At 52.8% G+C, this 6,658-nt stretch overlaps 1 pseudogene; it reads left to right on the top strand.

Annotated features, from left to right (window-relative positions):
- Positions 1-659: 659 nt before the first annotated feature.
- On the top strand, positions 660-5,757 carry LOC135533388 (lactase-like protein; annotated as a pseudogene).
- The last annotated feature ends 901 nt before the right edge of the window (positions 5,758-6,658 follow it).

The raw sequence follows: 6,658 nt of genomic DNA, 5'->3' as shown, positions 1-6,658 counted from the left end.
TAGTGTAATCTGGTCTCTCTCTCTCTCTGGTCTCCAGGTAGGAAGAGTGCCCAGCAGGGTCTAGGAACCTCCCGTCTCCCCGTCTCTCCTCCCAATGTCAGGGTTAGAGGTCAACGGTCATAGTGTAATCTGGTCTCTCTCTCTCTGGTCTCCAGGTAGGAAGAGTGCCCAGCAGGGTCTAGGAACCTCCCGTCTCCCCGTCTCTCCCAATGTCAGGGTTAGAGGTCAACGGTCATAGTGTAAATCTGGTCTCTCTCTCTGGTCTCCAGGTAGGAAGAGTGCCCAGCAGGGTCTAGGAACCTCCCGTCTCCCCGTCTCTCCTCCCAATGTCAGGGTTAGAGGTCAACGGTCATAGTGTAATCTGGTCTCTCTCTCTCTCTGGTCTCCAGGTAGGAAGAGTGCCCAGCAGGGTCTAGGAACCTCCCGTCTCCCCATCTCTCCTCCCAATGTCAGGGTTAGAGGTCAACGGTCATAGTGTAATCCTGGTCTCTCTCTCTCTGGTCTCCAGGTAGGAAGAGTGCCCAGCAGGGTCTAGGAACCTCCCCGTCTCCCCATCTCTCCTCCCAATGTCAGGGTTAGAGGTCAACGGTCATAGTGTAATCTGGTCTCTCTCTCTCTCTCTGGTCTCCAGGTAGGAAGAGTGCCCAGCAGGGTCCTAGGAACCTCCCCGTCTCCCCGTCTTCTCCTCCCAGGAGAAGAGTTACATCAAGGGCACCTGTGACTTCCTGGGTATTGGCCACTTCACCACGCGCTATATCACCCAGAAGAACTACCCGTCTGGCCGTGGGAACAGCTACTTCACCGACCGTGACCTGGTGGAGTTGGTGGACCCTCGCTGGCCCGACCCGGCTCAGAGTGGCTCTACTCTGTCCCTGGGGATTCAGACGCCTGCTCAACTTCGTCAAGGTATAATACACTACTGTTAGTGTGGGCAGGTCCTACCTGCCAGACTTGGGTTAAATATATGATGTATTTGATGTGTTTGTCTCCCCTCTCCTATCTCCTCACCCCTGTCTCACCACCCCGTCTCCCTGTCTCCCCACCCCATCTCCCTGTCTCAACACCCTGCTCACTCACCCCGTCTCCCTGTCTCCCCACCCCATCTCCCTGTCTCAACACCCTGTTTCACCACCCCGTCCTCCCTGTCTCCCCACCCCATCTCCCTGTCTCAACACCCTGTTTCACCACCCCGTCTCCCTGTCTCCCCACCCCATCTCCCTGTCTCAACACCCTGTTTCACCACCCCGTCTCCCTGTCTCCCCACCCCATCTCCCTCTCTCAACACCCTGTTTCACCACCCCGTCTCCCTGTCTCCCCACCCCATCTCCCCATCTCCCTGTCTCATCAACCCATCTCCCTACCACGTCTTCCTGTCTCCCCACTCTGCCACCCCCCCTGCCTCACCACCCTGTCTCTCTGTCTCCCTGTCCCACCACCCTGCCTCCCCACCCCGTCTCCCTGCCTCCCCACACCGTCTCCCTGTCCCACCACCCTGCCTCCCCACCCCGTCTCCCTGCCTCCCCACACCGTCTCCCTGTCCCACCACCCTGCCTCCCCACAATGTCTCCCTGCCTCCCCACCCTGTCTCCCCACCCTGTCTCCCTGTCTCCCCACCCTGTCTCTCCACCCTGTCTCCCTGCCTCCCTCCCTGTCTCCCCACCCTGTCTCCCTGCCTCCCCACCCTGTCTCCCCACCCTGTCTCCCTGCCTCCCCACCCTGTCTCCCCACCCCATCTCCCTGCCTCCCCCACCCTGTCTCCCTGCCTCCCCTCCCTGTCTCCCTGTCTCCCCACCCTGTCTCCCTGCCTCCCCACCCTGTCTCCCCACCCTGTCTCCCTGCCTCCCCATCCTGTCTCCCACCCTGTCTCCCTGTCTCCCCACCCTGTCTCCCTGCCTCCCCACCCTGTCTCCTGTCTCCCCACCCTGTCTCCCTGCCTCCCCACCCTGTCACCCTGTCTCCCCACCCCCTGTCTCCCTGCTTCCCCACCCTGTCCCCTACCTCCCCACCCTGTCTCCCCACCCTGTCTCCCCACCCTGTCTCCCTGCCTCCCCACCCTGTCTCCCTGCCTCCCCAACCTGTCTCCCTGTCTCCCCACCCTGTCACCCTGTCTCCCCACCCTGTCTCCCTGCCTCCCCTCCCTGCCTCCCCACCCTGTCTCCCCACCCTGTCTCCCTGCCTCCCCTCCCTGTCTCCTGCCTCCCCACCCTGTCTCCCCACCCTGTCTCCCTGTCTCACCACCCTGCCTCCCCATCCCATCTCCCTGCCTCCCCACCCTGTCTCCCTGCCTCCCCACCCTGTCTCCCCACCCTGTCTCCCCACCCTGTCTCCCTACTAGACCCAGTATGGGAACCCCATGATCTACGTGACAGAGAACGGGGTGTCAGAGAAGGTGCAGAGGTGCACAGACCTGTGTGATGATTGGAGGATGCAGTACTTCAAGGATTACATCAATGAGATGCTCAAGGGTGAGGAACCGATCTATCAGAGGAAATAATAACCTCTGAATATTACCTTGACGAAAGGTTTAGTAGAGAACATAATAACCTCTGAATATTACCTTGACGAAAGGTTTAGTAGAGAAAATAATAACCTCTGAATATTACCTTGAAGAAAGGTTTAGTAGAGAAAATATTCTAATACTATAGAGGTTTAGTAAAACGTTTACTTTTCTTTATAACAAGTAATTGTTTTAGTGAACTGGCATCATTTTAGGACAAAACAGGTGTTTTGAGAGTGTTTGAAGTTTGTTTCACTGTCTACTCTATTGATACTGGGCAAGTGAACTCCTACAGCACCCTCTGGTGGTCTTTTCTCCACACGGCAGCCCTTAAGGACGGCGTGAACGTGAAGGGTTACAGCCTGGTCGCTGCTGGACAAGTTTGAGTGGGACGAAGGCTTCTCTGAGAGGTTTGGCCTGTTCTACGTGGACTTCCTCAACAAGAATAAACCACGTTACCCAAAAGCCTCTGTTCAGTACTACAAACGCATCATCAGCTCGAATGGATTCCCCAACCAGAGAGAGGTACAGTCAGTCAGTCACAGACACCTGCTATAGGCCTATTCTCTTTTCTTCAAAGTTTTCCACTGTGCTGTTTTGTGACAGACTTTTTTTTAATGGCTTGTATTAATACATATTGATTGATTGATTGGTTGGTTGGTTAATTAATACGTGCATTTTGATGGTCTCTACAGGTGGAGAGCTGGAGAAGGAAAGCCACAGAGATGTGCTCCTCCAGTAACCAGCTTCTAGCTGCAGGTCAGTACAGAAGGCTACACTACACCCCAACACCACCAGACCGTAACACCACCAGACCCCAACACCACCAGACCCCAACACCACCAGACCGTAACACCACCAAACCCCAACACCACCAGACCGTAACACCACCAGACCCCAACACCACCAGACCCCAACACCACCAGACCCCAACACAGACAGACCCCAACACCACCAGACCGTAACACCACCAAACCCCAACACCACCAGACCGTAACACCACCAGACCCCAACACCACCAGACCCCAACACCACCAGACCCCAACACAGACAGACCCCAACACCACCAGACCGTAACACCACCAGACCCAAACACCACCAAACCCCAACAACACCAGACCCCAACACAGACAGACCCCAACAGCACCAGACCCCAACACCACCAGACCGTAACACCACCAGACCCCAACACCACCAAACCCCAACACCACCAGACCCCAACACCACCAGACCCCAACACAGACAGACCCCAACAGCACCAGACCCCAACACTGACAGACCCCAACACCACCAGACCAACACCACCAGACCCCAACACCACCAGACCCCGACACCACCAGACCCCAACACCACTAGACCCCAACACCACCAGACCCCGACACCACCAAAGACCCCAACACCACCAGACCCCGACACCACCAAACCCCAACACCACCAGACCCCGACACCACTAGACCCCAACACCACCAAACCCCGACACCACTAGACCCCAACACCACCAGACCGTAACACCGCTATACTCCAACACCACCAGACCCCAACACCACCAGACCCCAACACCACTAGACCCCAACACCACCAGAACCCAACACCACCAGACCCCAACACCACCAGACCCCAACACCACCAGACCGTAACACCGCTAGACCCCAACACTGACGGACCCCAACACCACTATACCCCAACACCACTACACCCCAACACCACCAGACCGTAACACCACCAGACCCCAACACCACCAAACCCCAACACCACCAGACCCCAACACCACCAAACCCCAACACCACCAGACCCCAACACCACTATACCCCAACACCACTAGACCCCAACACCACCAGACCACAACACCATCAGACCCCAACACCACCAGACCGTAACACCACCAGACCCCAACACCACCAGACCCCAACACCACCAGACCCCAACACCATCAGACCCCAACACCATCAGACCGTAACACCACTAGACCCCAACACCACCAGACCCCAACACCATCAGACCCCAACACCATCAGACCCCAACACCACCAGACCGTAACACCACTAGACCCCAACACCACCAGACCCCAACACCACCAGACCCCAACACCACCAAACCCCAACACCGACAGACCCCAACACCACCAAACCCCAACACCACCAGACCCCAACACCATCAGACCCCAACACCACAAGACCCCAACACCACCAGACCCCAACACAGACAGACCCCAACACCACCGAACCCCAACACCACCAGACACCTGGCTCAAAGACATCATGGCAAAGACTTTCCAATACTTGAGCTGCGATTGACTTGATTTAGTAAGCCCCAGTACAACGGACTCAATAGAATAGTCCCAAAATGCAACTCCAACCTAAATCAAGCACATACTTTAAAACTTTAAATATATATTTTTTAATATTTTACACAATGTATGTCAGTCAGCTCCAACAACTTCAGAGTGCAGGGACATCGGGCTGAATCTGGCTGCCAGGGCAAACAAAGGAACATTCTGGCTCTAATTGGCACTTTTCAACAAATAGTTGAACTACAAATAGTTGAACTACAAATAGTTGAACTACAAATAGTTGAACTACAAATAGTTGAACTACAAATAGTTGAGCTACAAATAGTTGAACTACAAATAGTTGAGCTACAAATAGTTGAACTACAAATAGTTGAACTACAAACAGTTGAACTACAAATAGTTGAACTACAAAACTACATGGGAAGACATTCTCTAACAGGACTCTTCTTTGTTTGCTCCTCCAGCTAGAAGAAAGTCCCAGCAGGACAGTAAGGAACAGGCAGGGATGCCAAAGGTTTGGCCAGTGCATGATGAAGTTTAGGTAGGCCTACGTAGGACTTCCTCACTTCTTCTTTTGTTGACTGACTGGTGTGTAGCAGACCTGGGTAGGAAATACATTCACCAAATACTTTTCAAATCATTTAAAGTGTTGAATTTGAGTTGTGTTTCATTTAGCACTATTCGCTATTTGCCGCTGAGTACATTTCTGCTAGTAGTGCAAAGTGGTGTAGTCATCTATGTGTTATTATAAAAAAAAATGGAGCCTCTGTTTGCTGTTTAGGGTGTAGACCGGGTTACTGTAAGGGTTTTATAAAAACATTTAATTTATTTATTGTGTTCAATGATTATTTCAGATCCGTTGACCAGCCACATGGAGATGGTAACAGAGATCGTGGTTCCGACAGTGTGTACTCTCTGTATTCTCCTGGCCGCTGTCTTCCTCATGTTCCTGCTGCGTGGACGCTTCTAGAACACTGCTGTCTTCCTCATGTTCCTGCTGCGTGGACGCTTCTAGAACACTGCTGTCTTCCTCATGTTCCTGCTGCGTGGACGCTTCTAGAACACCGCTGTCTTCCTCATGTTCCTGCTGTGTGGACGCTTCTAGAACACTGCTGTCTTCCTCATGTTCCTGCTGCGTAGACGCTTCTAGAACACTGCTGTCTTCCTCATGTTCCTGCTGCGTGGACGCTTCTAGAACACTGCTGTCTTCCTCATGTTCCTGCTGCCTGGACGCTTCTAGAAAACTGCTGTCTTCCTTATGTTACTGCTGCGTGGACGCTTCTAGAACACTGCTGTCTTCCTCATGTTCCTGCTGCCTGGACGCTTCTAGAACACTGCTGTCTTCCTCATGTTACTGCTGCGTGGACGCTTCTAGAACACTGCTGTCTTCCTCAGGTTCCTGCTGCGTGGATGCTTCTAGAGACACTGCTGTCTTCCTCATGTTCCTGCTGCATGGACGCTTCTAGAACACTGCTGTCTTCCTTATGTTACTGCTGCCTGGATGCTTCTAGAACACTGCTGTCTTCCTCATGTTCCTGCTGCGTGGATGCTTCTAGAACACTGCTGTCTTCCTCATGTTCCTGCTCGTGGACAATGATAGCTGTATTTTTATTACACACAGTTCACCTATTTTATATACATATTGCAACAGATACAAACCTGGACACCGGACACATTTTAAAATGGAACGATAGCTATTCCATGTTAATAAAGTGTTAGCATGCATTATTATGTGTATCTTGAAAATCTAATTAAATTGCAATGAAGATTGTACAACCTGTGTTGGAACTGTTTGACTGCTTAAAGGCTGTAGGTGTTGTAGAGAGAATTCAGTAGAAGAGTCTTATATAATAGGCTATACAGTATCTACA

The sequence above is a fragment of the Oncorhynchus masou genome, unplaced genomic scaffold (genome assembly GCF_036934945.1).
Source record: "Oncorhynchus masou masou isolate Uvic2021 unplaced genomic scaffold, UVic_Omas_1.1 unplaced_scaffold_2352, whole genome shotgun sequence".
NCBI lineage: Eukaryota > Metazoa > Chordata > Actinopteri > Salmoniformes > Salmonidae > Oncorhynchus > Oncorhynchus masou.
The sequence above is the reverse complement of the archived record's forward strand: the minus strand, read 5'-3'. Positions and strand labels throughout refer to the sequence as shown.